Source organism: Macrotis lagotis, chromosome 1 (assembly GCF_037893015.1).
Source record: "Macrotis lagotis isolate mMagLag1 chromosome 1, bilby.v1.9.chrom.fasta, whole genome shotgun sequence".
Taxonomy (NCBI): Eukaryota; Metazoa; Chordata; class Mammalia; order Peramelemorphia; family Peramelidae; genus Macrotis; species Macrotis lagotis.
Genome location: NC_133658.1, coordinates 93974698 through 93998692, shown reverse-complemented (window position 1 = coordinate 93998692; position 23995 = coordinate 93974698). Strand labels below are relative to the sequence as shown.

The window sequence follows — 23995 nt, the reverse complement described above, 5'->3', positions numbered from 1 at the left end:
ATTCCTTAAGCATCAGAAAGGGCAACTTGATCACCGATCCTGTTGGCAGTCGAACTGGTTTTGAGCAATTAGAAAACAGACCAAGGTGACCCAGACGAGGGACAATAAAAACAGCTTGAGTTGGAAAAAAAAAGTGTCATCATATTTTAATTCATTTCCTGCGGAGTTTATATATTGAGAAGTCAGTAAGTTACTAAAAGAGTCCAAAATGGATTTGGTGATCATTTCAGGGAATCTTCCCTCCTGCCTCCTCTGGGAAAAGATGCACATTTTGTTTTGTTCCTTGGTTTTGTGTGAAAACTCCCTCCCTCCTATCTGATGTCATTTTCCGTAAAAGGGCAAGCTCACTCCTAAAATAAAATATGTGATGTATAATTGATATCATATTGCTTGCCTTTTCAGTGGGTGAGAGAAGAATAAGAGGGAGGGAGAGAATTTGGAACTCAAAATTTAAAAAGAAAAGAATGTTAAAAATAAATCATTTTCTCTAAAAAACAGCTTTAAAGTTTTTTTTTTAAGTGAACATGTAATAGAAAAATGTATTGTAAAGAAATAAACACCATCTAATGATTTTTTTTGTTGAGTCTTTTTAGTCATGTCCAACTCTTGATCCCATTTGGGGTTTTTCTTGGCAAAGATATTTGAATCATTTCTCGTTTCCTTCTCCAATTTATTTTATAGATGAGCAAATTGAGGCAAACAGGGTTCAGTGATTTGACCAGGGTCACATAGCAAGTAAGTGTCTGAGACCAATTTTGAACTCAGCTCCTCCAGATTCCAAAGCTGGGCCTCTATCCATCTAGCCCTCTGATATTTTCAATTCATATTAAACTATACTTTAGAGAAAAACAAAAGAGGAAATGAATACTAAAGCTATACAATAAAAAATCATTTATCCCCTTATATTCCTGCTGATATATATATAATATAAAATTTTATATATACATATATATTATGTGAAACTATATATTTATCAGGATTTAGAAATTATGTTTGATCATTTGTAGACTTTAACACTTTTCTAATACTTCAGAAAAGATGTTCTTTTATCTGAAAAAGCTCTCTTAAGAACCAACATTTATCATCAATTTCAAGTGGAATATTTGTTTTTGCTCCCTTTGGTGAACTGAATTAACATCCAGGGTCTGGAAGAAAGCATATATATTTTGGTCATTCTTTTTAAAGTTCACTTCAAACCAGAAATATTTATTAAGGCTGTTATTCGATTATGATGTTAGCCTCTGTATTACCTTTGAGTTTGCCTTGGACTGGATACCTGCAACTAAATAGGATGGTGAAAATTACTGGAAAACATTAACTTGTTATTGTAAACTGATATCATGCTGAGCTTAATGGGAAATAAAGTTTATAAATAGGCTTGCCTGCTCACTGGTTAAAAATCTGCTAAATTTTAGAGATGGGCCTTGTGATATGGACCAGTCTTTGCTTATATGCAAAAGCATTGCCTACTTTTGAAAATTGTACCCTTGACCAGAACATTCCCTACCCTCATTGAACCCTTTATTTTAAATATTAACATCATGGAGGAATTACTGACTGCATATAGTTTATACCAATTTATTATTCAATTAGTTCTATGAGCTGTGGTCTTTAGCTTTGAATAGGAGGCTTACATTCTCTTCCCATGGGAAAGGGTCCATTTAAAAGTTGACTCAGAATAATTCTTTTGTTTTGAATAAGTATGTTTTAAACTGAGCACCCCTGCATATTAGCAGTGTTTGCATAATCCTGGATCTGTTTCAAAGAAGTATATTGTACCCTTGTGTGCTCATCCTTATCCCAAAAGTGTGCTAGCTACTTGAATTTTTATGATACACAATCAGATGCAAATCATTAACTCAGAGTTCACCAGGTAGGAAAGATCATGGGCAGTAACCCAGAAGGGATGAAAGAAAACTGACTCTATTATGAAAAATCTAAACAATTAGAGACAATGGCATAACAATAGTTGTTAGAAATCTGGCCAAATAGTCAAATAAATCATCTCCTGCCTCCTTTAGGCATGGAGACCCAGCCCCAGTTTGCATTTTTTCAGTCTCCTTCCCATTAGTTAGTCATTTACTGTGTGTGTGTCTGTGTGTGTGTCTGTGTGTGTGTGTGTGTGTGTGTCATGGGGTCTGGATTCCTTCAATGGGTCTTTATAACCATAGAGTTTTTGAGCTACAAGGGACCTCAGAGATTGATCATGTCTTTATTTAGCTCTTACTGTTTGTCCTTTGTTGCTCTAGGAAATGAGGGGAGATCTATGGCAACATAAAATATGGCCTTTGCCATTGGTTATGAGTGGAGTCAAGTCAAAAAGGACTTCTTAAGTTCTAACCATGATTCAGGCTCAAGTTTCAGCCTATTCTGATAATCCTGAAATCCTGATGCAGGATATATGCTTATCTCAACTAGTTTACGTAGGGGAGAGAAAACTTACTCTTATGAAACAACTAGAGGAAAATTAAGTGTGAGGCTCTGAAACAGCTAGTCTATGGGAACTAGAAGAGTAAGAGAAGTCTTCATGAAGATTTGACCCAGATCTCAAAGAATGGTAGGACTCCTTGTCTGCCATCTTCTCTCCCCCAGCAAGAATCCTTGCAAAAGTTCACATTGTGATGGGAATTCTGTCATTTTGTTTCATCATTTGCCAAGCCCTTAACACAACAACCCTCTGAATTAGTTTTAAGTATTATGCCCATTTTCAGACCAGTAAACCAGGGCAAGGTTAAATACCAGTCTTACAGTAAGTAAGCCCCAGAGTTGAGTCTCAAATGCAAGTTGTTGGATTTTTTTTTTTTTTAGGTTTTCCACACAGAAGTTGTTGGATTTTTAAACACCAAGACCAGGACTCTTTTCACTATGCCATGTTAAATTATTTCATTAATCCTGCTTCCCTTTGATTTATCTATTTGCACAAAAAAGCAAAAAGAAAGTTTGATACTATTGATATACTTGTGATTTCATTTGTGTCATGAATTTCTGGTGAGGAAAGTCCCTGTACCACTACAGATCTCTTAAGTTGTCTGCCATCTCAGATCTTAGAGAATCATCTTGGGGTATTAAGAGTGTAGTGGGGGCGGCTAGGTGGTGCAGTGGATAAAGCACTGGCCCTGGAGTCAGGAGTACCTGGGTTCACATCCGGTCTCAGACACTTAATAATTACCTAGCCGTGTGGCCTTGGGCAAGCCACTTAATCCCATTTGCCTTGCAAAAAAAAAAAAAAAACCCTAAAAAAAAAAGAGTGTAGTGACATGCCCCAAGTCACACAGCCAGACCTCTAATCCAGATCTTCTTACAGTGCTCTGTAGTTGCTCAGTGATTAAGCTACCATCCCTCTATAACTCTCTCAGTTCCAGAGAAGATGCTGCCCTGCCATGGTAGAGGGAGCTTCATGTGTCAGTGAAATCACAGAGTCAGTCCTGAACCTTACCCAATATTGATAGAGTCAGCTTTCAGTCATCTATGTTAATTGAGAACCACATAAAGTTGACTATTATTATGAAAGCTTGTTTTTGGTTTTCAGTCTCTCAATCAAACATTTATTAGAATTACTGGTAAATATTTAAATTTGATTATCTTGATATTACACTTATCTTTCCATTCCTGCACACTCTCTGACAGGGTTGTCAACCAGGTAAAATGGGACAGGTTTTAGAGAACCATATCTCCAGGGTAAGAGGCATCCAATAACTATTCGTTGTTGAATTAAATAGAAAAGAGAAAGAGAAACAAACAGGCTTGAAAAACAGACAAGTTCTATCATCAGTCCCCTTAATAAATGAGATCAGGCTATAGTTCTTTCGACTACAGTTGTTACTGTACTGGTATACCCAGGGACATTTGTTGGGCTGGAGAATAAGATGAAAAATAGCCTATAAAATTGGCATAATGCTTACCATGGGGAGCTGGGCACTTTGGCAAACACAAGCTCCTTCAACAGACTGCAGAGAAACCTAAACGTGATTAGGAAAGTGCTTTCCCATTGGTGTTTGATTATTAGAAAGTCCTGAGGACACCAGCCTAGGAGATGTTGCAGGTAAAGGGTTGTTCAGTTTGTTTCATCCCTGCCTTCAGGATCAGATACCATCCTCAGCCCTCAGGAAGAGGAGTGCCAGCGGCATTCATGTGGAAAGTCCTAATGGAAGAAGTGACTTTGTGGGGAAGTGACTGAAATAGCACATGGTCTTAACTTGGCAGGCAAAAAGGAAAGCTCTTCCAGATTTAAAGGGCAGCATGCAAGGATGTCCAAAAAGCAAGAGTAGGAGTAGGGAAGAGAGGGAGCAGCATAATGGCATAGCAGCCAATAGGAGAGAGGAGAGTGATAGGAAGAAAGGGAGGAGGAAAGAAGAAAGAGAGGAAGGGAAAGAGGGAGGGAAGATGATAAAGAAAAGAAGGAAGAGAGGAAGGAAAGACAGAGAAGGAAAAAGGGAAGGAGGAAGGAAGGAAAGAAGGGAGAAAGAAAGGGAATGAAGGAGGAAGGAAAAATAAGAGAAGAGGGATGGAGATGGATGATGATAGAAGAAAAGAGGAAAAAGGAAGAAGTAAAGGAAGGCAGAGGAAGGACAGAGGGAAGAGGAAGGAAAGAAAGAAGGAAAGGAGGGAGAAAAGAAGGGATGAGGGAGGAAGGGAAGGAAAAATGGAGATTATGATGATAATGAAGGAAGGGAAGGGGGAAAGGAAGACAGGAAGGAAAGAGGGAAAGAGTAAGGAAGGAAAGAAAGAAGGAAGGAAAGGAAGGGAAGGAAGGATGAATGCTGATAATCAAGAAGAGAAGGAAAAGAAAGGAGGGAGAAGAGAAGGAAAAGAAGGAAAAGGAGAGGAAAGGAAGGAAAGGGGGAAGGAGGGAGGGAGGGAGGAAAGAAAGGAGAAATGAAGGAAGGAAGACTGGCTTTATTAAACATGTACTAGGTTCCAAGCATCATACTAAGTTCTGAAGATACAAATATCATTCAACAAGACAGTCCCTGCCCTGGAGGAGTTTGCATCCTCAATCAAACATTTTATTAGAACTCAGAATAAATCTTTAAATTTCAAGCTCTGGCATTACACTTTTCTTCCCATTCCTGTCCAGTCTCTGTCAGAGCTGCTAGCTAGGTACAATGGACAGGTTTAGGGAACCTTATTTCAGTAGTGACCTAGTAATGATATCTTTTCCCTTAGACATTATAGTGTTAAGGCAGCAAGCACCTAGTTCCTACTATGTACCAGTCATAGGGTCAAGCTTCCTTGTAGTTCCAGGGAGCAGTGTTTTAGAGAAATAGGGTTTGGAGGAAGAAGGCAGGGTTTGGAATGTCTGTGTTAGGAAAGGCAGCATTAATTTGATGACTGTCCTCAGAGCTAGAATTGGAAAGTGGTGGTGAGGATTGAGGAGTGGAGAGGGAGGTACACCAGGGACAGCTTATTTTCATGGTTAAAGTTAGAGTGAGTGAGTTGAGGAGGAGGAGAGTGATGATAGCTAATGTTTATCTAACATGTGCGGTGTACAGGTGACATGCTAAGTGCTTTGCACTTATTCTCTCATTTGACCCTCACAACAAATTATTAGCCCCATTTTACAGATGAAGAAACTGAGACTGGGAGAGGTTAAGCTACTTGCTCATGATTATATAACATAAATGTTTGAACTCCGGTCTTCCTAACTCCAACCTAGCACTCTATCCTAGCTGCCTCTGATACAGTTTAGGGTTTTACCCAACTAAGCCCAAGATCCTAAGGGGTACACCTTTCACTACCAGATGAAAATGGAAGCAGGAGAAAGACACAGAGATGTCTGGGCGGTGATAATAGTAATCCCTTTACCCATTCATAACCTGTTTCTTAAAGATTCCAAGAGAACTTAACACTGATGAACCCTCTATCCTTATTTTTTTTTATTTTTTTTTTAGGTTTTTGCAAGGCAAATGGGGTTAAGTGGCTTGCCCTAGGCCACACAGCTAGGTAGTTATTAAGTGTCTGAGACCGGATTTGAACCCAGGTACTCCTGACTCCAGGGCCAGTGCTTTATCCACTACACCACTATGCCACCCCACCCTCTATCCTTATAACAACCTTATCCTGGGAAGTAGAAGGCAAGTTGAATTCCCCCATTTTGGAGATAGATTTGAAGAAAGATCTAGGCAGTAGATCTGGAGTTGGAAGAGACCTCAAGGCCATCAAGTGGAATTCCCTCAGCATGCTAAGGGCTGGCCTCATAGGTTGTAAGGATGGGAGCCAGAATTTGAACTTGGGTCCCTAAATCTAAAACCAAGGCTCTTTCCACTTCCCTCTGCTACAGAGCCTGAAGTTGGTAGAAGCATAAAGCAATCCAGCCTTTGAGAAGAAGTGAGGTCAACCAGGGAATTTTAAGCAGGTTTTGGTACACATACCTAGGGCAATCATCCACAGGAAGAAAAGAAGGTGAAACAGTGAATGTAGGATGGAAAGGAAAGGCAGAGACCATGTAAGAGAATGAAGAAAAAAATGGAAACAAGCATATTTCAGGAAAGTTTTCTTGGTGTTTCCTTAAGACATGTTTAACCGATCATCCCCAGAATGAAGTGGTATCTTTGTCTTCGTCATTGTTATCATTCAGTCATTTCAGTCTTATCTGACTCTCCATGACCCCAGTTGGGGTTTTCTTAGCAGGATACTGGAGTGGTTGGCCATTTCCTTTTCCAGCTCATTTTACAGGTGAGGAAACTGAGACAAACAGATTGAAGTGACCTGCCTAGGATCACATAGCTAACAAGTGTCTGAGTCTGGATTGAACTCAGATTTTCCAGCTAGTTGCCCATCTTTGTCTTCCTGGAGTTGAATAAAAACCCTTCATCCATTTTTTTTAGTCCAAGTCTTTATTCCCACAGTAATTGTTAACATAGTGGATGGCTGATGGAACACTGGGCAATAGAAGCCCTTTTAGCTTCTAGGAAAATCATCCCGTGGGATTCTGTCTTATAGCTGTCACTTTTGAGTTGGCTCCCTCTCTATATAGAACACATCTGTGGCAAAGTGATCAGTGAGACCCGAGTTCAGTTTCAGCCCTGACTCATACTGGCTCTGTGATCCTGGGCAAATCTCTTCAAATATAAGTTATAGGTTGCAGGCAAGGGCCAGCCAGTATCTTTTAGATTTTTATCCTCCAAGAGCTCCCTATCCTATATCTCAGGTCTAGGCCCTATCTTTATCCTTTTTTTTTTTTTTAATATTCTACTAGCTAAAGTTCTCAGCAGCCTATCTACACAAAGATCCTAGATCAGAAGGGAGATCCCCTGTGGAATAAACCTTGCTATTCTTAATACTGCTACTGTGACTTTTTAAAGTATTTTTTAAAATATTAAAAGGAATATGAGCATCTAGCTTATATGGGGTTATCATGCCAATTGACATCAAAAATAACTGGTAGTTTCATCAGAAAATGTTAATAAATTGCTATAAATTATTGAATCAATGATTATATGCTTACAATGTGTGAAACATTGTGTTATTTGCTGGGGGTAAATGCAAAATAAAGCCACAGGAGCAACTAGGTGGCACAGTGGATAGAGCACTGGCCCTGGAGTCAGGAGGACCTGAGTTCAAATTCAGCCTCAGACACTTAATAATTAACTAGCTGTGTGATCTTAAGCAAGTGACTTAATCCCATTGCCTTGCAAAGACCTTAAAAAATAAATAGAAAAATAAAGCCACTCCCTGTCCTCAAAGAGCTTACATTCTAATGGCAGAGGCTATGCACAAAGAGAAGGGGCAATGGAAGAGACCTTGGAGGCCATCTAGTCTAAGGTCCTCACTTATAGATGAAGAAACTATGGCCCAAGAAGGGTAAGTCATTGGTCTGAAGTCTTACACTTAATGAGAGTCAGAGATAGAAAGAACTGTGTTGCCTGTAGCATTGCTACTCAGCACTTAATTCTTTACAAAGTAGTAAACATAGCTGGTCTAGGCAGGAGACTCACCTCATTCATGCTTTACCTTTTTAGAAATAGTGTCACTTCTTTGCCTCTTCTTTACTTGTCTTAATGACTATTTGTATCTCATCTGATCATCTTTTCCTCTATTGATGATGCACTCCTACTGTTTGGATAGTTCTTCACTGAGAGTGGTTTCAGTGACTTCTTTTGATTTTCTAGGAGGTCTTTCTTTTCTAATTGACTGTGAACATTTAACCAAGTGTGTGGCAAGGAATAATTGGTACTTATTTTTAAGATGCTTTGAATGCTGTAAATACAGGAGTTTGGTTTTTGGTTTTTTTTTTACTATTTCTTATATTAGATTCTTCCCTTTTGTAAGATCATAGGACCATCAATCTAAAGCTCAAAGAGATATTAGAAGTCTTCTAGTGCAACCCATGTCCCATTTTACAAGTGAAGAAACCAAAGCTTGGAGAGTAATTTGCCTGTCCAAGGTCACACAGATAAATTTCAGGGCTAGGATTCAAACCAGGGGTAGAATTTGAACCTCTGACTCCAAATTCAGCATCCTTTCTATTATACCATGCTTTCTGGGATTAGGTTTTATTCATTGAGAAAGTGTATTAATTCTTGGAAGTACCATTTTGTAGAGAGAAGACAAGACAGAATCAGTTGGCCAAGCCTTGGTGGTATCTTCTCTTTTATGCTCTTTTGACTCTCAGAAGTTTTCTGAAATATATGCAGATCCTAAGAGAGATTCCCATTTGTTCTTTTGTCCACCTCCTAACTCTGCCTTAAGGATATAAATGTGTTGTTGTTGTTGTTCGGGCATTTTTTTTTTTTTTAGGATTTTGCAAGGCAAATGGGGTTAAGTGGCTTGCCCAAGGCCACACAGCTAGGTAATTGTTAAGTGTCTGAGGCTGAATTTGAACCCAGGTACTCCTGACTCCAGGGCGGTGTTTTATCCACTGTGCCACCTAGCCGCCCCTGTTCAGACATTTTCAATGACTCTTCATCATCCCATTTGGAATTTTCTTGGCAAAGATATTGGAGTGGTTTGCCATCCCCTTCTCAAGTTCATTTTACAGATGAGGCACTGAGACTAACACAGTTAAATGACTTGCCCAGAGTCACCCAGCTATTAAGTGTCTGAGAGCACACTTGAACTCAGAAACATGAATCTTCTTGACTCTATACCCAGTCCTTTATTCACTTGGACATGTAGTGACCCCTAAAATTAAATAAGTGAATTAGTAAGGCCTATAAGCTATATCAAACTAATTTAGTAAATGGAATATGAGCAGAATGAGTTGATACCTCTCCTTAACCCAAACTACTCAACCACCTCACAGCCATTTCTAGAAAATTCTGGTCAATTAACCTTATTTCATTACTCTTTTTATTTGGAAAGAGGAAAGTTTCTACTTGCAGGCCCATGAAGTGGATTTCTTGATATTTATCTAGCAAAGCCTTATAGTCTTTCATTATAGTGTTATTTGAAAGGGGTGTGTGTGTGTGTGTGTGTGTGTGTGTGTGTGTGTGTGTGTGAGTTTTAATACTCTACAGATTCTTGGTCAAATAAACAAACTGAAAAGCAGCAGTTAGCTGACATATTGAAATTAATGGTGAGCCCTTAGAAAGGTAAATCATGTCTCCTTGGCAGGCTGAGCCCCTCTTATCATGGAAAGGGAATTTACTTAGCACTCCTTGCCCCCCCCCAATAGAAATCTTACATCTCTGGAGAGCATCCATCATTGTATCATCGGAATGCCATAAAAAGAGGAGGCAGAGGGGGAGACTTTTAACACTGAAAGAAAATACTGAAAGGAAAAAAAAAAGAAAAAGAGAATACCCACTCACCAGGAAGTGGAGTTTGGCTCCTAGAGTCATGGATTAGGAACACTTGGGAAAATATGGGGCTTTCCACTCTCTTGGAATAATAAGAGATTGGTTGGGGAAGAGCTACAGTCCTTCATCTTCTGGCCCTTCTATAGTCCTATAGTCTTATCTGCTATTAGCATGATTTTCTTAAGTCAGGACTTCTTAGCAAAGGTGAGGATTGGACTCTACCTAGGTGTAGAGTTGTATCACTTCACATTATTTAAACCCTTACCTCTGAAGAAAGCTCATTATCTTGAATCCTGCTGGAGGCTGGAAGAATGCCCTGCTTTCTTGACCCTGGTAAAGAATTAGCTTGCCTCAAAGGACCAGGTGACTGCAGAGAAACCCAAGATGAAGTTTCTCATAATCCAAGCAGCAGAATCAGACAGAATGAAGAGATAAATCAGGAAAAATGGAGGACCACTTTGGCCTCCCTTGGAATCCTTGGCACCTTCTGATTAATTGAGTAAAAAAAAAAAAACCATTACACTGGTGTCAGATGACCAGAATTCCAGTCTCAGTACTGCCAGGGAATAAGTAGCTGTGTGAATTGGAACCCAGCACTTAATTTGGCTAGGCCTCAATTTCCCCAATTGTTGATTACAGTGAATGCAGTCCTTTCAGCTCAAAAGCTATGATTTTGTGAACTTTGTTGGAAGATTCCTTTTCTTTGATCCTTCTCATCACCCTGAGCTATTGTTTGGTTATTGTCAGACATACTTCCTGAATTTAAATATTGCCTGAATGTAAATCTGACCTATTTCAGTTCCTTTTCTTTCCAAATGTTAGGTCTGGAAGAGACCTTAGAGGTCATCTATTAAGTCTAGACCCTGTATTTTATAGACATGTAAATACAAGCCCCAAGAAGACCAAAAATAATCATAATCATTCATATTTATATAGTTCATGGTGGTTTGCAAAGCACTTTCCCCATAACCCTATAAGTTACCTCTTACAGGTCCTGTTTCAATGAAATCCAGTGTCATTGCCTTAGTGTGTGGTTTGGGGGGAATACTGAGCTCTGGGGGTCAAAAGCTTGGTATATGTTCTCTTGCCTAAGCACCAGCTTTAGCTATATTCAGAGATATTCATAATATAGATGAGGAAACTAAGGAACAGCAAATTTAAGTGATTTGCCTAAGGTCAGAAAACTAGTTAGGGTTAGAACTAAGGTACCTATTATTATTTCAATAATACAGATGAGGAAACTAAGGAACAGCAAATTTAAGTGATTTGCCTAAGGTCACAAAGCTAGTTAGGGTTAAAGCTATGAATTGAATCTAAACCCTCAGACTCAAATTAAATTATAGCTGAAATCAAAGAACTTGTGTCTCATTAGCCTAAGATGCTTTCCACTATATGTTTGATTTTCTTGGTGTAGGGTTTCCTTTTACCAATATAGGTTGCTCCCTTCTATGCTTTAGTAGATATTCTTTGTGAACTGTTAGGATTAAATTTTTTTTTAATTCATAGTCATTAATGAAATTGGTCTATAATCATCTCTCTCTGCTTTTAGTCTTCCTAGTTTAGGAAATCAAAGCAACTATAAGGAGTTATTTAGTCCAATTATATGCCAATAAATTTAACAATTTAAGTGAATTGGGAGAGTATTTACAAAAGAAACCATCCTTTCCCTCCATTCTGCTGTGTTGTGGAAATGCATGTTTTATTTCTTAAGTTCAGGACTAAATTAATAGAGCTAGCAAGTAAATTAATTATTTAAAACAGAATTTTTTTTAATTTTTAAATTATTATGCTGAAACCTATGAATGATGACTTTCTCTGATTCTACTGTTTTATACATTAAGTTCAACTAAATAAATATCTAGTAAATAGAGCAAGAAAAAAATTTAAGTTTTAAATCATTTCTCTGAAACCCATTAGTGATGAATATCTCTGATAGCTAAAGCCTGTGCTTAGGTAAGAGACATACACCAAGCTTTTGTCCCTTGGTAGAGCCTACCAGAGCTCATTATTCCCTCTGAGGCAATGACATTGGATTTCATTGAAAGATAATCCCATTATGTAATTGTCTTAAACTCAAAGATGAATCACCTAATAGCCTCTGAATGCCAGCTATTTGTCATATATAAGATATTGATGGAGACCACAAAGAAGCATAAGGTATAATGATTTTCATTAACTACCTGGGTCCCACTGTCCCAGACCTTACCTCATTACAAAACATGATTCCTTCCCCAGAGTACCTTGATCTAAAGATGTCAAACACACAACCCAGAGACAACATGCAGCCCACAACACTGACCCAAACCATATTAAAATGTTGTTGATTATTAATTTAAAAATTACATAAATATATGTGGTTTTCTGATATGCATCCTGCATGAATCCTTATGTACAGTTTAAGGACCTCTGTTTTTATTCAAGTTTGACACCATTATACTGTAGTTGGAATAGCAGTATGGATGCCTAAATTAAAAGATACTTAAAATTCAAGGTGGTATATAATACATATACCCTATGAGTGATGCAGACAAGAAGTCCTATTAAAGAATTCAGAGGAAGAAGCTTTGGTAGTTCGAAAACATTTCTGAGAGTAATAAGATGGTCATTAAAGACTGGACAGGTGGTAGATTATAAGGGTTTGAAAATGAGGGACTTCACTTTTTCCAATGATTACCAAAATGCCTTATGTAAAATGACATTTTGGGAATATTGATAATGACTTTTTTATTAAGTATCTGGGTCCAGCTGTCCCAGAACTTAACCTGCTAAAAAGTGATGCAAAATTTAGGTAGTGACATATCCATACAGATTTTCCTAGGTCCCCTGCAAAGAATCTGACATTATGCTTTAATATGGAGGAAACAGAATTTGTGCCTCCTCTGCCTTCTCTTTTCCTCAGTACTATACCTTCAGCATCAACCTTCAGCCTATCTCCCTTTGCTTCCGTCTTTGATGAAGAGATTGCCCTTTTCTTTTTGAAAGCCAGCATATCACCTCCAGTCTCTTCCAGAAGCCTCCCCCTTGCCACCATACTCTCTTCTGGACAATCTTCAATCCACTGACTCCTTCCCCTGCTTCCTATAAACATGCCCTTTATCTCCCCCATCCTTTAAAAACAAAAACTCTTCACTTGACCTGGCTCCTTCCTGCCACTCTCCCTTTTGGAGCCAAGCTCCTAGACAAGCTGGCCGCACTCATTGCCTCTCCTTCCTCACCTCCCACTCATCTCTTGACTCTTTGCATTTTGGTTTCTGTCCATCACTCAACTGAAACCACTCTTTAAAAGGTTACCAATGACCTCTTAATTATGGAGTGCACTGACTTTTTTTTTCAGTACATTTACCTTCATGAATTCTCCGCAGCTTTTGACCAATCTTGATTACTCCCTCCTCCAGAATTTTGTTCTGTTTGTTGATCTTCCCCAACCCCACTCCTTGACCATGCCTCAACCTCCCTTGCTCAATTATATCAATGTCCCCACTCCCTATGGTTGGGTGTATCCTGAGGCTCTCTCCTGGATCCTTTCCTTTTCTTTCTCTACATTTTCTCTTAGACTGAATTTTGGTGAAAGGGTTCAGTTTTTATTACCTGCATGCCAATGACTCCCATTTCTACATAATGGCAGTCTTTATCACTTCCCTGAGCTCTATTTCTTCACTTCCAGCTGTCTACTGGTCATATCTACCCATATATATCCCAAACAGAACTCATACATAATCTTTGTCTCTAAATCAGTCCCACCTCCTAACTTCCTTATCCAATCTTTCAAGTTTAAAACCTCAGAATCATCCTCACTACTTTAATATTCTTCACTTTCACTGCTGATTTTATTTCATCCCTGTCCCTTGTATCTATCGCCTTCTCTCCTGATGGGTGGCCAGCATCCTGACTCAGGTCCTCATCATCTTTTGCCCTAACTATTGAAATAACTTCTTAATTAGTCTCCCTACTTTGAGTCTTTTATAGCATAATTATAAAACTCTTATCCCTAAAGTACAAGTCTGATGCTATCACTCACTTGCTCAAGAAGCATAGGGGGCTCCCTATTTATTGTACTTTCTAGGATAAAATACAAATTCATTAGTTTTGCATTTAAATCCCTTAACTATTTTGTTCCCCCCTCTTCTTGTCACACCAATTTTACTCCCCACTAATTATTCTTATGTGATAAACAAACCAGTCATGCGGTTTGCTACATAAAGGATTCCATCTGTCACCTCCATAGCTCTGAGCCTATCCTATCAGCTCAGGCCCTGTCTCCTACTTGCGGCCTTTCCTATCCACCTCGACCACAAGGTGGTTGGTCTTTTTTCCCCTCCCTCCCCAAAAAGGGTTTTGCATTTACTTTATTATTATTATTATTAATTTAATTAACTAGTGTTAACATATTTACTTAGCTGTGTTTATGTTGTAATACCCAGTAGTGGGTGTACTTTCCTAATGGTAAATAGGATTCTTTTCTTTCCTCCTATATTATGTGGAAATATAGTCACTTTTAAAAGCAGTCATCACCTTGAGCCCTTTTTTGGCGAGGGAGGGGAAAAAAGACCAACCACCTTGTGGTCGAGGTGGTTAGGAAAGGCCGCAAGTAGGAGACAGGGCCTGAGCTGATAGGATAGGCTCAGAGCTATGGAGGTGACAGATGGAATCCTTTATGTAGCAAACAGTATGACTGGTTTGTTTATCACATAAGAAGAAGAGGTAGGGAGTAAAATCAGTTTGTCACCTTCATCCTCTAGTGCGGTAGCCAGACCAACCCTAATTCCAAACACTTAAATTCAGAGTTTTTGGTGGATCAAACTACATTTAAAAGGCAAACTTTTACGATTGACATAAAATTTGGAAAATGCAAAACTGTAATAACCTTACATTTCTTTTGACTTTGTTTTCAAAAGAGCTGACAATTTTGTGGCAATTGCAACAGTTCCCCAGGAAACCTGCTTTTCCCTAACCCAGCAAATAGCTCCCTCATCCTCCTCTTCTTCCTCTTTCTCTTCTTCCTCTTCCTTCTCTTCCTCCTCCTCCTCTTCTTTAGGAGGGTTCCTTTCTGACATGACACTACACTTTATTTGAACACTGAAACTGACTTCTGGTAGGGTAAGAAGCTCAAAATCAAGACTTCCCTAAAAATGAACCATTTAAAATGTTTATGCTGTGATTGTTCTTTGGAAAAACACCCCTTTGCAGCTGTGTTATGTTCCAGTAATGAATGCATGGGTTTTCTTGGCATGGCATATTTGATAAAAAAAAAAAATCTTTTTGATTAAGAGATGATTGTCTTTTATTAATATGGGGGAAATACTCCAAAATATTATCACATAGGATTCACATAATGATTCTCCAAGTATCTTGAGAGAACAATTCTCTAAATCAATCTATAGACATTTATTGATAGGGTCACAAAAAACAAAGAATGAATGCCGCTGCCAAGGAGCTTACGTTATAAGGTGAGGAATGTTACCAAGGTGTCTGTATGGGATGTAAGCCAATTCTAAGGTGTCTCTAGCAGTTCAAGATGATTTGGATGGAGAAATCCACAAAATAATTCCTCCATTTTGTAATAAGGGACTTTTTAATTAATAAGCCACAAATTATGCCTCAGCTAATAACCCTGCCCCCAAAGAACCTATTACCTCTTTTCTTTCTAGCCAAACTATTTTAATAATAGTTGATTTATGTCAAAATTATATTATTTTCACTTTTATTTGTATATTTTATAATATATAATGTATTGTTTTATAAATAATAAAATGTCATTTAGATTTTATATGCAAAGATATAAATCTAGCATATATATATATATATATATATCAATAACATTTATAGAACACCACATATTTCAGCTCATCTGATGCTCACAACAGCTCTGGGAAGAAGGGATTATTATTATCCCATTGTACAGATTAAGGGACTTGCTAAGGGTCACATAGCTAGGAACCCTCTGGTACCTGATCCACTCTTTGTCTTTTGGACGCTGGACTCTGCTTTTATCCAGGATACCACCTAACTACTTTGAAGGAACCTTGAAACAATCAGGACCAACAGGAAGACAAAGAGCAAAAGGGGTTTTGATTATCCATGTAGCTAATCATCATCCCCCACCTACCTGAATTGAAAACCAGATGTTGTTATGCCCACTAACAAAATCTTTTAGACATATTACCCAGTGGATCAGCAGCTAGACATATTAGAGAAATCAGCTTGGTGATTCCTTTGCCAAATTGTTGCAAATGATTACAGACCTACAGTGAGCACATGATTTCCAAAATTTCCTTGCTTAAATTTCTTTGTAGAAGCTTTTAAATCACCAGTGGACCTCTCCTTAAGAAAAAAAATCAAACACATGAGAATATAGATATACATGAAGATAAATGATGAACTTTATAAGAATTGGCAATAGACTGTTTTTAAATAATCAGGACTTCTAATACATTTAAAATAGGATTTGATGCATGAACATTCAATTTTATATCACTTTTCAGTACCTCTGCTGCTGAAGAAGAAAGAACACTTGCACTTTTGAAAATACATTTGTAACAAATTCAAGCATCACATTTTAGCAGATTATTTATTTGTCTTGCTTTTTATTTGCACATGTAAATGTTGAAAAGCAGAATGAGGTAAAGGGAAGAGAACTAGATTTTGAATCAAAAGATCAGGGTTCAAATCATGCCTTGGATTAGTTTGTAACCTACTTAGTTTTCTCCTTCTGAAAAATTAGGAAGTTTAGGTCCCGCAAAACTCAAAATATGTTCCTATAATCTGTGCCAGTGGATAGGATATCCAGGATTTTAAAAATATTCATAGATATATAGATGTAGATGAAATCCCATTCAAGTTTCTCAAAAACCTTAGTATAATTTAAAACTTATTAAAATAATAGCTAGGTAGATAGATTGTTGTTGAGCCATTTTTGACTCTTCACTCTTCTGACCCATTGGGGTTTTCTTGGCAGATACTGAAGTTGTTTGCATTCCTTCTCTAGCTCATGAGAAACTTAGAAAGACAGGATTAAATGACTTGCCCAGGGTCACACAACTAGGGCGTGCTTGAGGTCAAATTTGATGCCTCCAAGCTTAGATAGATAGATAGATAAATAGATAGATAAATGATAGATTTTATTTATATACTGTATATCTATGTTGCATATTTATACTCACAAAGAGGCATGTGAAATAAGAGTGACTGACAGAATTTTAGAGTAGTAAGGTACTTGATTGTCCATCTAGTTTAAGCCAAACACAAAAAAGGATTCTCCATCACAACAAACTCAACAAGTGATCACTCTGCTTGAAGACTTCCGATGAGGGAAAAACCAGTCACCTCTCTGAGTAGCCCACTTCACCTTTGGATAGGAAGTCCTAACTGATTCTTGGTAGTAATTTTTTTTTCCTAACTGATTCTTGGGAAGTTTTTCCTTTTATCAAACCTAAATTGGTCCTTTTTTTTTTTTTAATCACTTTCATCTCTTGCTACTGATTCTTCCCTCTGGGCCCAGAACCAGTCTAATCTTTTTCCTTCTCCACCCCATGTCCCTTCAGGTGGTGAAGCCAGCCTTGCCTCTTCCCTCCCTTCCCTTCACCTCCCCTTTTCTTCATGATAAACAAACATCCTGATTTCCATATGACATCAACTCTAAGGGAGTTGATTAAACACTCCCAGAACAACCTGATTGTAATTGGAGAGTTATAAGGATCAGCAGGTGCTGATAAAAAGATGGCAAAAGACCTCTACTTGAATACAGGGCAGATGGTAAGGCATGACCAGGGCTGACTGAGAGGACCAGATCTAGGGACCATGTGATCAGCTAGGCTTATCCCAGTAATGAAGACAAATGGTTCAGCACTGGGCTTATTCCCCAAACTTTTCCATCTTGTGGAGGGCAATTAAATTTTTTTAATTAAAAAAAAATATTTTTTAAAGTAGAAATCCTCTATTTTACCCATTTCTAAAAATTTGAGCATTCATAAGAAAAGATAAAATTTGTATTTTAAACTAACTAGAAAAACCTGTCTTTTAAAATGCTAATTAGCCATTCCCTATTTTCTCTGATTTTTTTCCTACACTGGATTGTGTTTTTTTTTAAGGTTTTTGCAAGGCAAATGGGGTTAAGTGGCTTGCCCAAGGCCACACAGCTAGGTAATTATTAAGTGTCTGAAACCAGATTTGAATCCAGGTTGGATTGTTTTTTTAATAGTATGAAAAGAACCCTTGACTCTCAATCAGAAGACCTGGGTCAGAGGCCTCTCTACTACTTACTGGCTGGGTGTTTTTCATATCTATGTAGAACATCCACAGATAAAGCATTAGGCCCTAGAGTTGGGAAGTCCTATATTCAAATTCTGCCTTAAACAGTTCTGGGCAAGTCACTTAACCTCTGTCTATCTCAGTTTCCTCATCTGTATAATGGGAATAATAACAATAGCATCCACCTCCCAGGTGTATTGTGAGGGATCAAATGAGGAAATATGTAAAGTGCTTTGCAAACCTTAAAGTATTACATAAATGCTAGTGATAATGATGGTTATGGTGATGGTGAGGATGAGGATAGTGATGGTGATGGTGAAATTAATGGTGGTGGTGGTAATGAAGATGGTGATGATGTTGGTGGTAGTTATAGTGATGATGATGTTAGTGGTGGTGGTAGTGATGGTGGTAATGATGAAGTTGATAATGGTGGTGGTGATTTGTGATGATGACAGTGGTGGTGATGGTGATGAAGAAGAAATCTGTGCATTAGTTTCCTATAAAATATATATAAAAATAAAGGGGATTGGAGGGAATAATCTCCAAAATTCCCTTACAGTTCTAAATTCTGTGAACTCCTTTTGGGCTTAATATATCCTAAAACAAACTATTTGCTAGCTGTCTTCAATAAGAAGAGTTTGAGAAACTTCCAGCATTCCAAAGCCACTTCTGATTGAGACGTAATGCAGGCATTGCTTTCCAGAGCCAAGAGTTGGAGGAGCCCAATAGAACAGGATGAATTTTCCTCTCTCACTCTGCTAAGATCTTGCTGATATCTCTCACTTTACTCCCCAACTTTATATATCCATTTTAGCCCTTCTTCAGTGCATATGTACAACTTAGCCTGAAACCAGTCAGGATCTAAGAGCCTTCCAACTCTAAATCCATGATCAAATGAGAATAATCATACCTGAAACAGGTTGAACTTTACCAAGTGCTTGTTGGATATTATCTCTTGCTCATCACGACGCTCCTGGTTAAGTGATAATCCTCATTTTTTGCTGGTGTTCAGTCAGTCAGTTGTATCCGACTCTTCATGATCCTGTCTGCAGGCCACACTGTCCATGGGGTTTTCTTAGCAAAAGATACTAGAGTGGTTTGCCATTTCCTTCTCCAGTAGATTAAGTCAAAGAGAGGTTAAGTGACTTGCCAGGGTCACATAATTGCCTGAGGTGGAATTTGAACTCAGATCTTACTGACTTCAAGGCCATCAACCGTGCTATTTCATTACCTGCCACTTCTTGCAGCGGGAAAACCCAGGCCAGGTAGGACTGGATTAGATTTTGCCTAAAACAAATGTAGGGAGCTTGTTCTCATCCTTTTAGTGGGTCAGGTTTTGGAGAGAAATCTCCTGAAATGCTTCCTTGCTGGTTGTTCTAGGGTTAGATTGGTCCATATAGGTGACATATAGCTAGTTTCTCTGCAAGAGAATAAGAACCTATACACTTTTTCCAAGCTATAGGTATATCAGGTAAATGTCTTCTGTGCACTCTGATCCCAGGTAGGGGTTAAGGTAGTGACACCGGTATTAATCAGAAAAGAAGCCCTTTTTCTCCATTCAGATTGACTGTGTAGCCAGTCCTTCAACAGATTTTATTGATCATCTCAGTTTTGAATCCTCACTTTAACTTTTGGATCTTGGACAGGTGGGTGGATCTTCTCTGGGCTTCCTAATCTTCAACTGCTAAATGGGGAGACAGACTGGATGGCTCCCTTCCAGCTCTACCTTAATGAACTACTTGAATTTTCATCACTGATACAAGAGAAGGACAAAACAGTTCTTGTCTTCAGAGAGCTTACAGTTCCATTGGAGAGAAAGACCTAACCATGAACAGGATTATAATTAAAAACTAAACCGTGTGGAAGTGATTATAAGTGCACAGGAGTTCAGAGACCTCGTCTCCCTCTTTCTCACTCCCACACATACACACAAACACAATTAGCCTTTGAAATAATCTTTGCGACATCCGTTTCCCAGAAGTTATATGATTAGGCATATTTCTGTGAATTAGCAAGTCTAGATTCCCCTCCCACCACCCACCCCCCAGTCTGACCCAGAGCCATAAAATAGCTTCTGCCTGCCTGCCTTTCTCTCTGTTTGTATGAATTGAGTCGACAGTATAAATATTCACATTCCCAACTGCAGGCTGAAACAATGTTTGGCCTGTTCAGCCCAGTGACTTGAAAAAAAGGGACCTGACATCACTCTATACTGTACATTCCCGGCATAGATCATTTATTTAACTCCCTGAAAAAATACAGATGTTTTACCAGCCGAAATAAAACCCTATATAAACACTGAGCTTGGAAAAAGGTGGCACTGACTAAGCCCTGAGGGAGAGGGGGTGGCCGGTGGGGGGGCGGGGAAGGGTTTTGAGGCAACAGGGGAGGGGGGTAAAATGTTCTTTTGCAAAATGGCAGATGCAGAAATTTTATACTTAGCAGAATATGATAGGGTTGAATGGTTCAACCACAATCTGCTGCCTTTAAAGAATTAATCGAATTTGTTTCTAAGAAAACCCAGTCTTCGAAGCAAGGCAGTTAGGCGAAGAGGGTACAGATGGTTTGCCCATCGATAAAGCTTAGCATTATTAATGTCTGTAAGAAGCATTATACCCCAGAAGAGGCTTTCCTGCCCGCTCTTCCCCATTTATATCTAATCTTCAAAATGAAAACCTGTTTTCTCGTTGGAGCTGCTCTTTTGCTCAGCCTGCTCAGCTCCTACTTTATTATTACTGGATGCTGCTGCAGCTGATGCTGCTGTTGATTTTATAGAGGATAAAATTGCCTGGAAGCCACGGTTGGTGAAGAGGAAAACCCATTTCAGCCTTGCATTCCCAAACAGCTATAGATCATCTTGATCTTATCCAATACAAGCCTCTATTTTAGTCCACCAGTATAAACCAGACATATTTTACTTGGGCCGTGTGAGCTTTTTCAGGGATTGCTGTCTTGTGACTCTTCTTAGCTCTGGTGCATTTATTCAGGGGGTATTAACTATGTTTTATAAGGTTGGTGCTTGAATTCCCTTGAGGCTGGGGTCTCTGGGGATGACTGGGGTCACCCTTGAACCACCATTCAAAGTTTCTCCTTGCTTTTCTGAAGCTCCCCAGGGCTGTGTTTTGTTTGTTTTTTTCCAGAGGCTTATACTCTGTTTTTATTTATTCCTTTCATGAGGAAAGAGTCACAAGTCATTAATGCTTCCGCACCCCAGACACCCTTCCTACTCTTCTTCTTCACCCCCCTCTCTATTCCCCAGCTACTTCAAAACCTGGCTCTGAATTTATCTCCAAACAAGGAGCTTTCCCTAGCTTCCCAGGATTTAGAGATGGCAGGTACCTTAGAGATTGCCCGGTCCAATCCCATCATTTTAGCCACGAGGAACCAGATCCAGAGAGGTGAGTTAAATTATTTTCCAATTTAAGTAGTTTAACCCATCACTCTGTGGACCTAGCATGAGTTTTATTTAATAAATGTTTGTTGTTATAATAAATAGCTTTTCTATACCAATGGCCATTCAGGATGGGCAAGGTGTCATGGGAACTCACCTTCTCAGTCATTGCTGCTTTGAAATGCTTTTGTGGGGATGGTGGTGACCTCAACAGAAATGGAGGAATTAGAAGAGGACTTTTAGGGAGAAGGATGAGGAGTTCTATTTTTAGATGTTGACAGGTTTATTCAAGTCGAGAGTTGGGCAGGCAGGTGGAAAGGATAGTTACTACATTAGTCCAGGTAAGAAGTGATGAGGTCTGGAATGGGAGGGTGGTCACATTAGAGGTGGTAACAAATGTGGGAAGCCCAGTGTTTTTCCCATATGCCTACTTCATCAGTTCTTATAAAGTTAGAAATGTGGCCTGATGGTCCTTTTTCATCTTTTCCCTCAATGTGCAACATCCTCTCCCTCTCCCTCCTTTTTTTAATGCATTTTTAGTCACATAATCATGATCTTAACTAATTACAAATTTATCTGATTTTCATGATTTTGAAAGGATTTTTCTGAATGGAAGTTATTTCTTCTATCTTCTTCCTCTCCCTCTCCTCTCCCTTCTCCTCCCTAGTTTGGACCCTCCTCACCTCTCTTGGTCTATCATAATTGGTTTCCCAGCCCCAAGTCTCTCCTTCTCTGACCCATCTTCTCTACAGCTGACAGTGATTTTCCTGAAGCGCTAGTCTGAATGCATTATTCCCCTATTCAATAAACATGAGCAGTTCCCTGTTTCCTCTCAGGTCAACTATAAACTGCTGTTTGTCATTTAAAACCCTTCCCAACCTGGCCCAAACCTCCCTTTGAAGCTTTATTGCATATTACTCCCCACTCTACCAGTAGCACTTTTATACCTTCTGTGATCCAGCCAAACTGCCCTCTTCAAAAACAAGCCCTTCTCGACTTCACCTTGTTCCTTCTTGCTGTCTGCCTGAACACCTCCTCACCTTCCCCTCTTATAAAGCCCTTGTCCCCTTCAAGACTCAGCATGGGCTTCACATTTTTGTATAAAGCTCTTTCATATCTCCATAAGTTGCTGTCTTCTTACAAAAATTATCTAGTGTCTATCTGTGTGTGTGCGCTGCTTCCCTAGGGGAATGTAAGCTTCTTGAGAGGAGGGACTGTCACCCTGAGCTGTGCATCCCCACTCAAGGAAAGTGCCACACAAACTGTTTTCTGACGGATTCTTTCTCTTCTCTGATCTGACCTATGCCCCAGCTCACCTCACCTAACAAGAAGCAGGGGCCTGGGAACCAGAAAAAATCTGTCATAGTTTTCTCTGTGTCTTTGAACAAAGTTTTCTGTCTCTCTCTCTCTCTCATTTTTCTTTCTCTTTCTGTCTCTCTCTTTCCCTCCTCCTCTCTTCTTCCTAACCATAGAATTGGACTAGATCAATATTTTTTAACCTAGGGTCTGTTACTGTGGTTTTTAAAAATAATCTGATCACTACTTTGGAATCATATGCATTTAAAAACATCATTCTGATACAGGGTCCTTGGGCTTCAACAGACTGTCAATTATGACACATAAAATGTAAGAGCCCCTAGACCATCAGATGATTACTGAGATCCCCTGTAGGTCTCTCTCCTGCCCAGGACTTCTCCCCCCTTAAGTCTCATCTCTTCTAGGAAGTCTGCCCTGCCTACAGTGAGCTTCCCTTTCTTTGAATATCTTTCATACTTAATTTTCTACCACTCATTTGGTGTAGTCTACTCTGTCAAAGTGGTTTCTTTCATATCCTTTATGTACATGGGTAGTTTTCCCCCCATCAGTGTGATATAACAGAAAATGTATTGATTTTGGAATCAGAGGACCTCAATCAACTTTCTAGCTCTTAGCTTGGGTTAAACCATTTCCCAGTCTGGGTTTCAGTTTTTTCATCTGTAAAAATAAAAAACAAAAAATCAGAAGGCTCAAAATCTATTATTCAGTGATTCTCTCTCTTTGTGTGTTTCTCTGTCTCTTTCTCTTTGTCTCTCTCTCTCTCTCTCTCTCGGTTTTCTGTTTTTCTGTCTCTCTCTTTCTCTGTCTCTCTCTCTCTCTCTTGGCCATACTCCATACTTTGACCACAGTTTGCTGTTGTTATGTTAAAATCATATTCAACTCTTTGTGACCCCATTTGAGGTTTTCTTCGCAAAGATACTGGAGTGGTTTGACATTTCCCTCTCCAGCTCATTTTAAGATGAGGAAACTGAGGAAACTTGACTGAGAATGAAGTGACTTACCCAACTAGGAAGTGTCTGAGGCCAGATTTGAACTCATGAAGATGGGTCTTCCTCTATGCGATAAGGTGCCACCTAGCTTCCTTACACTGATTAGGAGCCTAGTAGTGAGTGTTTATTGATTGATGGATTGATAAGTGCTACAGGGAGCATATATTTCTATGTCACATACTGCACAGAGAGAGTTACATAAGCATGGACCTTGCCTTTCTAGAGTCTATGTGAAATATAAACAATTAATCATTCAGAAAATAGTTACTGATACACAGGCATTAAGGCCAATAAACAATAAGAACTTCAGT

The 23995-nt window shown here is 38.9% G+C and overlaps 1 protein-coding gene across 2 annotated transcripts in view; it reads left to right on the top strand.

Annotated features, from left to right (window-relative positions):
- Nucleotides 1-23995, top strand: part of THADA (THADA armadillo repeat containing) — a 433450-nt gene that overhangs the window by 264963 nt on the left and 144492 nt on the right. The gene's annotated exons all lie outside the window — the stretch shown is intronic.